The sequence below is a fragment of the Myodes glareolus genome, chromosome 12 (genome assembly GCF_982192425.1).
Source record: "Myodes glareolus chromosome 12, mMyoGla1.1, whole genome shotgun sequence".
NCBI lineage: Eukaryota > Metazoa > Chordata > Mammalia > Rodentia > Cricetidae > Myodes > Myodes glareolus.
The window spans coordinates 38,379,860-38,390,291 of NC_142037.1; the positions used below are offsets into that span (position 1 = coordinate 38,379,860).

At 42.0% G+C, this 10,432-nt stretch overlaps 1 protein-coding gene across 5 annotated transcripts in view; it reads right to left on the bottom strand.

Annotated features, from left to right (window-relative positions):
- Cysltr2 (cysteinyl leukotriene receptor 2) overlaps positions 1-4,426 on the bottom strand; it is a 36,596-nt gene extending 32,170 nt beyond the window's left edge. For all 5 annotated transcript variants that reach the window (XM_085698713.2, XM_048422088.3, XM_048422086.3 and 2 more), the window contains exon 1: positions 3,279-4,426. The gene's annotated coding sequence lies outside the window, so the exon portion shown is untranslated. The remainder of the gene's footprint in view (positions 1-3,278) is intronic.
- Between the last annotated feature and the right edge of the window lie 6,006 nt (positions 4,427-10,432).

The window sequence follows — 10,432 nt, forward strand, 5'->3', positions numbered from 1 at the left end:
GGGCCAAAGGTGACCTAGAACTCCCAATCCTCCTCCCAAGTGTGAGCTGACTGGTATGCACCACAGTAACCCAATGTCTGAAACACTGGGGATCAGACTCCAGGTTTCCTACTTCCTAGGCAAACACTCTACCAACCAGGCCCCACCCCCAGCCCACCATTCCCCCTTCAATCTCCTTCCAGGACCTGAACTGCCTCTTCCTATGAACCTTCCAGCTTTGGGGTCCTTGAACTCACTGCTAATGCTATTTATGGAACCTTAAAGTCAAAGAAGCCAGCTTACATTGTCTTTAGATGCTGTCAAAGCGTACATTTTCTCTGTGGATTGATTAACAGATGTTAGTAAATAAAAGTAAACAGCAGTGAGTGTAAGCTACATCCATTGGTGAGCTACTTCATTCATCCCTTCCCATTTTTCTCAATGGAGTCCACTTACTTAGTACAAAGCCAAGACTCTATATGGAGTCCATATGTTTAGTATAATACCAGGACTCTATCTTCAGACCCTCCATGCAGTACAATGGACGGGGACACACATAAATGATTCCTTACAAGGAGGAAGGTAGGCCCTGTGCTGAGAAATGCACACATAACAGCCCAGTAGATTTCAAAAGGCTCTCTAGCAAAGATGAGCAATCCAAGCAAAATGCTTACCTTCCTTTGTGTTATCCAGCTTGCTGATGCATCAGCCTAAGTTCTGAGTAGCTGTATGATTTATTATGGGTGTTTCCCCTATAGGCTCACTTTTGAGGGACCAGCGTGTCTTTGATGCCTGCTGTTCAGGACAAGCAAGACAATCAGGAGGGTGCCTGGAGTCTAGAGTGCACAGGATGTACTAGCAATCCCTGAGACTGTGATGCTTAGGAATGAGTGTCTAGGATTCTTTTTTCTACAACGGTGGAGGGCAGGTTCCTCTTAGGGCCCAGGTAGACAGAGCCTGAAGAAACTCGACTTTTCAGGTCTCAGCTCTGATTTTCTATCACCTGATTTTACCCTGGAAACGTTAATACCCTCATCTGCAGAGGAAGTGAGAAGAAATGAGGAGGATGAGAACGGTCCTGTCAGTTTGGTACCTGACACACTAAGTGCTTAGTCCGTGCTAGCCACAGCACAGCATAGCGTGCGGCAGTCATGGACAATGCTCGGAACTGAAGACAAGGCTTCTTTCTAGCCAGCTGGAAAGTAAAGTTGGGGCCATTTTCTCTGGAGAATGAACCAGAGAGACACAGGCAATTCTATTCACTTCTGTTTAATTTACTTTTTGTTTTTGTTATATGTGTGATTTTAAGGTGGAAAAGGACAATAGGCTTGAGCCTGTATACAGGACAAATTTTACCTGTCTAAAATTCTGCACATATATTCTTTTTCTCCAAATACAAAAAACTCTGTTTAAAAAAAAGAGAGTGCATATTATAATGCTATTTTGTATTCTGGTTCTTTCTTGCTACTGAGAAATGGCTATCCTTTTTTTTTTCTAAGTGATATAATGCCAATGCCATCATTAAATGACCTAATAATATACAGATATAACAAAATTCATTTAGCCAATTTCATAAAATAGTTATTATTGCGGTTGTAAGGATATAGTCACATACTCTGGGCTCACCAAATTGATTCTACCTTGGAAAATATCCTATGGTTCCAAGGCTTCATTTTTGCCATCTTTAAAATGAGAAATATACTCCCTATAGATAAAGACTGTGGCAAAGGTCAAATGAACAGACACATGAAAACATGTTTCTATATAGTAAAGTACTACATAAACGCGTATGCTCATCAAAGATGCTAAGCAGATACTCTCTTCCTTGGAATGAAACATGAAGAAATTTTTTTGACACACTGTTGATCAAATTAAGGTCAAGTATATCCCTGTGGGAAGCTCAGAGCACACCCAGGGTTGCTTCAGCCTGGTTTATTTGTCTTTTATTGGTCTACTCTTCCTGCCGGGAGAAACCAGAACACAGTTTTGATATGAATTCAGTACATATTTCTTTTTTCTTAGAGGGACATGGGATCCAATGAAAATAATTTCTTTTGGAAAGCAGGGTAAGTCATTAGATCCAGTCTTAACCACCTGCTGTCCCTGTGGTGTGTGTGTAAATGGCCATCTCTTGAACGGCATTGAAAGAACATAAAAGAAAGGAAGTCTGGCTGCCTTGGCAGGTACTACTAGCATACACTAGGCTTAATGTTAACATATTTAGAACCTTCTAGAGCCTCGACGTCTCACATTCCTACCTTCCCAAGCCATAGAAACAAAGCTACTTCCTTTAAGTATTAATGAATTGAAGCTTTCAAATAGCTTTGAATCTCAGGAGGTGACATGGTTGACATAGACAACAGAAACTTAAAAAATTCTTATATTCCCATGAATCAGCTCTATAACTTAGATTACTTACATAGTTAAAGAGAGACATGCCTTTAATTGCATCTTATTTCTATATTGATATTACTCTCAGATACGTGCTAGAGACAAGAAAGTATTCCAAACGATTCATTTTTTTAAACTGACCATTCATTAATATCACCTGGGAATTAATAGCAATCAAACACATTAAAGAACGGTTAATACCAGAAAATCAGTTTTGGATTATTTGAGAGGTTGTTTTCTGATCTCCTGAGATGCTAGTGGTTCTGACAGAGGGGCAGCCAAGCTGAAAAACACTAGGGATGCTCCAAAACAAACTGAATCCAAGCGCACAGACCTGCACATATATGTGTTCCTTTTCACTGTGCCTCTCAACAAAAGCACTGAAATATACCTTCCCAAATATAATCTCTCTTACAAAAGCAAGACTTTTGAGTGGAGAAAAAAAATCTTTTGGAATAAAATGACCAAATCTTTGAAAAACAGAAAAGATTCTATATGGCCCAAAAGAGAAAAGTTTTAGTGTCTTATACGGCGATTCACAGGTCTGATTCTGCAGAATTCATGGCAGCGTGGATAAAGCATTAACTTTAATGAAAGGGAGGACTATAAATTTGTTCGCATTTTATAGACACAACTATGAGAGGAAGCCAAAATCATATGCACAAGCAACAACAACAACAAAAAAAAAAAGTGAAGGAAATACCCCCAACTGCCAATCAACACTATCTTGCTTGTGGTGGTTTTTTTTTCTTCCTTCTACATTTCTTTGTACTTTTTTTCTTCTTCCACATATGTGGTAGAACAAACTCTGATAGTTGAATAAATTAAGCTTACTTTCCACATGCCATTCCTCTACAAGCCACCAAAGCACAACACTCAGTAACAAATCAACAGATGTGACAACCTACCTGTGTGTTTGCCTTCTGCCTGCTGCTGCCCTGCCTTCTGACTCTGCCCTTAAGCCTGGCTTTCTCCCCCATACGATGCAGCTCTCTCGTTCATTTAAAGCAAAAGTGAAACAGCAACTCTGTTTTATGAACAGTGCCAGCCAATAGCAAGGAAAGAAGGAACTTGGGTCAGCAGGTCCTCAGCTTGGTGCCAGGATCGTGGGAATGGGTGCTGGCTTTCTTCTTGGGAAAGCAGAGAATTTCCAGTTAGTGACTATCTTAGCAAGTCACCCTGCGACTGCTCTCCTTTAAGGACTGCTGTTGCTGTTCTTGCTGTTGTTGCTGGGGATTTTCTTTTCTTTTTCATACTTTTTTTCTTTTTTTTTTTTTTAATGAAATGCGATGGGCAGAGATGGGGTGGGGGCAGTTAAGTGGCTTTTATTTCTCCGAAAAGGTTTCTGTTTGCATGACAAGCCCATCAACGTTGCTTTTCACAGTCCCGCCCTGCAGATGCTTTAGACAAAGCACTCTCATCACCCGTCGCCCTCTGGCTTTCTCGTGCACTCGGGCAAAGGCCTTCTGCTGCTGAAAAGGCTCTAAAGGTCACCACTGTTCTCAGTGCCCATGGAATATGCTCCCTTTTCCCTGGCTCTCTCCCCAACTTTCAGCCTGATTCTCCTTTGCCCCCTGTGACTGACGGAATGAGAAGTGGTCGACCCTCCACCTCACCCCATGGGCACAGGTTTTTGAACTTTGTCTCAGGTTAGCGGTGCTGTTTGGGGAGGTCCTGTAGACTCGCAGAGGAATCACGCCCCCAGTGGTGGGATCTGAGAGTGCATAGACTCGCTTCAGTTCCAGTTTGTTCTCTCTGCTTCACATCTGCAGCCAAAGATGTGGTCTCTCAGTTTCCCGCTCTGGCTCCGCGCTACCATGTCTCCCAGATAGGATAGACGCTCCCTCTTTATTACAGCAACAGAATAGCAACTAACGCACCCGCTGTTCAGATTCGTCCTTTGTTGCTAATTTGCCAGGTGTGAGCTTTTCTTAAAGATTTGTCTTCTGATCTCTTTGTTTCCTCTTCTCTTGATGTAACACGAGGGGCCGGCTTGTTGGGGTTTCTGTCCCGCCCAGTACCCCACAACCGGCATATCCCAAGGAAAAATCACTCACAAGACTCCATAAGATTATAAACTGATTGGCCCATTAGGTCAGGCTTCTTGTTAACTCTTATAACTTATGTTACCCCATTATCCTTATCTATGTTAGCACATGGCTCTGTACCTTTCTCAGCTGGGCAAGTTACATGCCCAGAGGAGTGGCAGATGAACCTCTCTGCTTCCCAGAATTCTCCTGTTCTCATTGCATCACCTCTACTTCCTGTCTGGTTTTCCCGCCTATACTGCCTGCCTGGCCAATCAGCGTTTTATTAAAATATGATTGACAGAATACAGACAATTCTCCTGCATCATCTTGACTGTGTATAACATAGCCTCAGCCAAGACGAAATTTAATATGACCCAAAGTCTTTATTTGTAGTCGCAAATCTTACTATCCCATCTTTCCCATCCAGGCCAATGGCACCACGGTTAAAATCCCCAGTTAATCCAACCATAAAGTCAGAAGTTACTAAAATGCTTTTCTTTCTCCCACTCCCTACACTCAATACATCCCATTTGTTCTTCCTGCATAATATTTCCAAGATCCCCAACCCTGTCCAAACCCGACTCGCTTTGTCAATGGCCAACTGTAGACACCGGCTACAGCTACCACCCAGTTGCAAAGCATTTGCTTAGCATGAGCAAGGCTCTGGGCTGCATGCCACAAAGCAGAAAGAAGAAATAGAAAAACGGGAGGAGGAAGAGAAAGCGCAGCAACATTGGGAAGAAAAGGACTTTAACACCCCTGTCAAAACTGGAAAGAAGGAAAACTAGATTTAGAGATTATATCATCTTGTAGATAGACAGAAAACACAAAACCTGCTCAAACATAAAACCAAATAGACAGAATAAAGTTGTGGGACACTAGGTCAGCACACAAAGAAGCTGCACTTCTGTGTGTGAACGAATGACCAACCCGAAAGGGGAGCATTTCACCTCTAAAGCATCAAGAAGAGTAAAATACCAACTTAACAAGAAGGTGAAAGACATATACACTAATGGCTACCAAACATTTAGCCCCCCCCCAAAGAAAAACAAAACAAAACAGAGTAAGTAGAAAGCCTTCTTATGCTCATGAATTGAAAGACTTCAATATTTCTCAGATTTTAATACAATACAAATTAATGCAAAGAATCGCTGTGTCCTCTATCAAATTCCCAATAATAATTTTCACAGAAGTAGAAAAAAATCCATTTTAAAATTAATGAAGTATCCAAAATGACCATTGAATATCCAATATTATCTTTAAATAGAACAATCAAACCAGAAATCTCAAACATCATAATCTCAGAACAATACAGTACTAAGCAATCCTAACAGTATAGTCAATATAATTACAGACACATAGGCCAATGAAATAGAATAGAGTGTACAAACTAATCTTTCCATACATGATTGAATCATTTTACGCAAGGTGGAATGATCATCTAATGGGAAAGAACAGTATTTTTACTGTTCTTTGAGGACAAACAGATTTCTTTGAGGAAAATTGAATTAATATAGCAAACAATGAAGTTAGAGACTTACTAGTGTATACTCATACACAAAATATAACTCAAATTAGATAAAAGGCCTAAGTGTAAGAACTAAAACTATAAAAATCTTAGAAGACTATATTATGAAACTTTTAGGATTTGTAATTTGACAGTGATTTTATGATTATGACACTAAAGTTCCAGTTAAAGAAATAGATTATAAATAAATAATATACAATTTACATATGGTATATATACAATAATATACGAATAAATATATTGTGTATATAATAATATCTATAAATAAATATAAATTCAGTACTATCTCAATGAAAAAAACCTATAGATCAAAAGTTACTAATAAGCTGGGGTGGAATGCAGCTCATGGCACACTGCTTGCCTAAGCGTGTGAAAAGCCCTGGGTTCCACCCCTACAGCACACATACAAAGACACTGACACCATAATAAAAAGTCAGTCTACAAAAGAGAGAACATATATGCAGCTCATGTATAATACGGAAATATGATACAGGATGTATAGAAAACTCCGAAGTTTTTCACACCTAAACATGAAATATGAAAACACACACACAGGAGAGCTAAAACAATCCTGACTAATAAAACAACTGCTAGAGGTATTGCTACTCTCAACCTCAAACTCTACTACAGAGCTATCGTAATAAAAACAGCATGGTATTGCATAAAAACAGATATGTTGATCCATGGAATCAAATTAAAAACCCAGACATAAATACACACACTTATGGACACTTTTTTTTTTTTTAAATAAAGAAGCCAGAAATAGACAGCAGAAAAAAAAAGAGGGCATCTTCAACAAGTGGTGCTGGTCAAACTGGATGGCTGCAGATCCAAACAGATCCACATTTATCACTCTGCACAAAATTCAGTCCAAATATGGGGGCAATAAACCTCCTGGCATCAGACTCCCTGGAGTCTTGATCCAGGTTGACCAAGCCTATCTGAACCATTTCCTGCCTGACTCAAACACCTGCAGGGTCCCCTTCAGCTGATGAAGGACAGAATATGAGGAGAGGCAGGTAAAATTCAGGGCCGTTTCAGTGATAGTATGGAGACCCAATGCAGCAAAAGCTTCCTAAAATATATACATATGTATTTGTCAGGGTTCTCCAGAGGAACAGTACTTATAGAATGAATCTGTATATATATATAGATGTGTGTGTGAGAGAGAGAGAGAGAGAAAGAGAGAGAGAGAGAGAGAGAGAGAGAGAGAGAGAGAGAGAGAGACTTATTGGAATGGCTTGCAGACTATGGTCTGTAAAACACTCCCTCCAAATCTACAGGATCGATGCACATCTGAACTCACAGAGACTGAGGCAGCCCGCACAGGACCTGCCCAGGTCTGCACCAAATGGGCTCCTAGAGCTGACTCATGTGGACACACACTACCATCCCTAACTCAGAAGCAATCTGCAATTGATAATCACTTGCAAAGGCAAATTTAGTTTCCTCCGAGAGAGTCTCCATGGGGAAACAAACTGCTCTTAAGGGCAGGCTGCACGCCCATCAGTAGATGGCTGACCGAAAACGAACTCAAAGGCGTCACTGGAGGATCTTGTCTCATAACGTCATACCATGGAGTTTTTCCTTAATTTTATCTTACCATGTGCTTTATTTTATTTCTATTTTACTCTCTTTTAACTCTGCAGGTCCTTTACCTTTATCATGGCTTCCAGTTTAGTGTTCTTACAGGATGATTGAGTGAGCAAATGAAAAATTCTTTGTATCTCTATCTGTGATTTGTTTTGTCTTAGGCTCTTTTACTCTGTTTGCTTGTCTTATTCCAATGTGTTTGATTTTCTTTTATCGTATAGTTATTATATATTGTATTATTATCCTGTAGAAGCCTAATTTTTTTTTAATGAGAGTCAGAAAGAGGGTAGATCCAGGTGGGAGTGGAGGAGAGGAGAAACTGGGAAGAGTAAGGGATTAGAAACTATGAAAAGGATATATTATGTGAGAAAAAAGATCTATTTTCAATGAAAGGAGAAAAAAGACACCATAATTACCTTATTATCACTGTTGATCTGAGAGCTGCAAATCAAAATTACAATAAGATACTACTTTGTACCCTTTGGCTATTACTTTAAAAAATAAATCAAAATACTGAAGGCTGGCATGCCTGTGAAGATCCTGGAACTTGAGCTCACTGGTTGATCATAAGACAGTGTATCTGCCACTAAAATAGGATATCGATTTCTTAAAGAAAAGTAGAAAACCTTATTATTCCCTCCACAGACCCTTCGGCCCCTTGGACAGAAGGGGCGAAATGAGGACCCTACAGGGGTCAAAAAGGTTTAGCTCCAGAATAGGCCCACATCGGAGTGTGATTCTCTGCCAAATGTTACTACTCGTTTCTTTCAGGAAAAACAAAACAGTATTTTAGGCCTGAGAGAGGAGGAAAATAGAACATCAAAGAGTTCAGTTGTGCTGGGTAGAAATTAGCAAGCACTCACTTGGAAAATAAACTCAAACGACTGTGTTTATTTTGCTTCTGTAGCCTCCTTACCGGACTGAGGGCAGGATATGGACATCAAGAACCCCCAACCTCCCTTCATGGGACACCTGAAGAAATGGACACCTGATCGCTGGGCCGGTTCACGTGAATGTGGCGTCACCACGGGCCTAGCACCCAGGGCAGCGACTAAAAGGCTTTCCCACAACCTACCATGCCTTCCTGCCCCACTCTCGGCCGCCTCAGCTCTGACTCCGCTCTCACCTAACCCAGGCTCTCCTCCAACCCTCAAACCCCTCACCATAACACCCATCTTCATCCTTCCCAGCCGCTGCTGCCAAGGGATAACCCAAGAAGCCTTACTCACCCCGCCTGTGGCTCCCTCAACCACTTCAAAACTCGAAATTTGGGGGAATGAAAAGACGTCTCTTTGGAAGTTCCAGGCCGCTGGAGCTGTGATGGTAGAGAAAGAGGAGGCTCCTGGAAACATAATAAACATGTCTCCACGCTCTCTGGTAATGGTTCTAGCTAGGAAAACGCAGGAGCTTCCCAGCACCGTGGACCTTCTTCATGCAGCCTCAGGAAAGGGGCTGGAGCCAAGGCTGCCACTCTGGGAACAAGGTCCTCCCTCGACCTAGGGACTCTTTAACAGTTGATTATCCCATTTGGAAACTCATAGTATGTACATTTACTTGTAAGTGGGGGGAAAGAGCGAAGGTGTTTAAGAAGTACTTAACTCTGCAACAGTCACTAGGTTAGAGATTTTTATTCCTGTGATAAAAGTCCAGGCAACTGACTGATGATCATCTGAGCACAATAAAGTGAAGAAAAACTTGCAGCTCTCTCCCCAGAGCTCCCTCCTGAACATGGAGTCATGTGTGTGGAGGGTGTATCTAAGAAAGATGAGGAGAACATACCTCTTCACCCTTCCCTCTGAATTAGCAGATCAAGGACAAGGTGAAGACCCCTGACTCATGCTGGTTTACTTTTGTGTAACTCTAGCTGTCCTGGACCTCCCTCTGTAGACCAGCCTAGCCTCGAACTCAATAGATCCACCTGTCTCTGCCTCCCAAGTGCTGGGATTTAAGGCATGGGCCACCACGCCCAGCTTTTAAGCTGGTTTACAACGATGTAGATGGGGTACGTATTCACTAGAAACTGAACCTGGAATTCTGAATTTGGCCTTTCTTGGTCTACCCATCTGCTATCCAATCTTCAGGGGACTGAGCTGTTGCTCCCAGGGAGCCCTTTGACCATGGGGACAAACTAACCACACACCCCAATGCCATGCTGTTAAGCTGTACTCTTTGGTTAGGTGAAGTAAAGGCATTATCTACCTATAACAGGTCTATCAAGAAAGCCCATTGCTGGTCAAGCAGCCTCTGCCCTTTTAGGACAACCCAGCAACTCCAAGCACTGTGCAGGCAAAGCCTTACTAACAAGTGCCTGTCCGAGTTTGCTTTCTATCCCTGTGATAAACATCAGGACCACACACAGCCTGGAGAGAAAATCAGTTACAGCTCCCTTCCACTTCCACACCACAGTTCATCACTGAGGAAAATCTGGTCGGAAACTTAAGGCAGAAAACTGGAGGCATGAACCGAAACAGAGGCCTCTGGCTCTGGAGGGCACTGCTTACTAGTTCGTTCCCCCAATGCTTCCCCAGCCTATTTTGTTAAACCCCTCAGGACCACCTCCCCAGAGGTGGCATCACCCATAGTGCCTGGACCTCCCACACCAGTCATTAATTAAGGAAACGCCCCCACAGGCTTCCCTACAGGCAATCGGATTGAGTCCACCCCTCAGTTAAGATTCCCTCCTCCCAGATGACTCTAGTTTGGGTCAAGTTGGCAAAAAAAAACAGAAACAACTCATCAACACAGAAGCCGTCACACCCTAGGACACGCAGCACGTTCCTGCTGTGACATTTTGGCCAGGTGCGATCAATTGTTCCCTTTGAAGAGGCAAAAAAAAAAGGGGGGGCTTCTGTTTTGTTTTGTTGGTGGTGGTACTGGGGAGAAAACCCACATGCCAGGCAAGCACCCTATT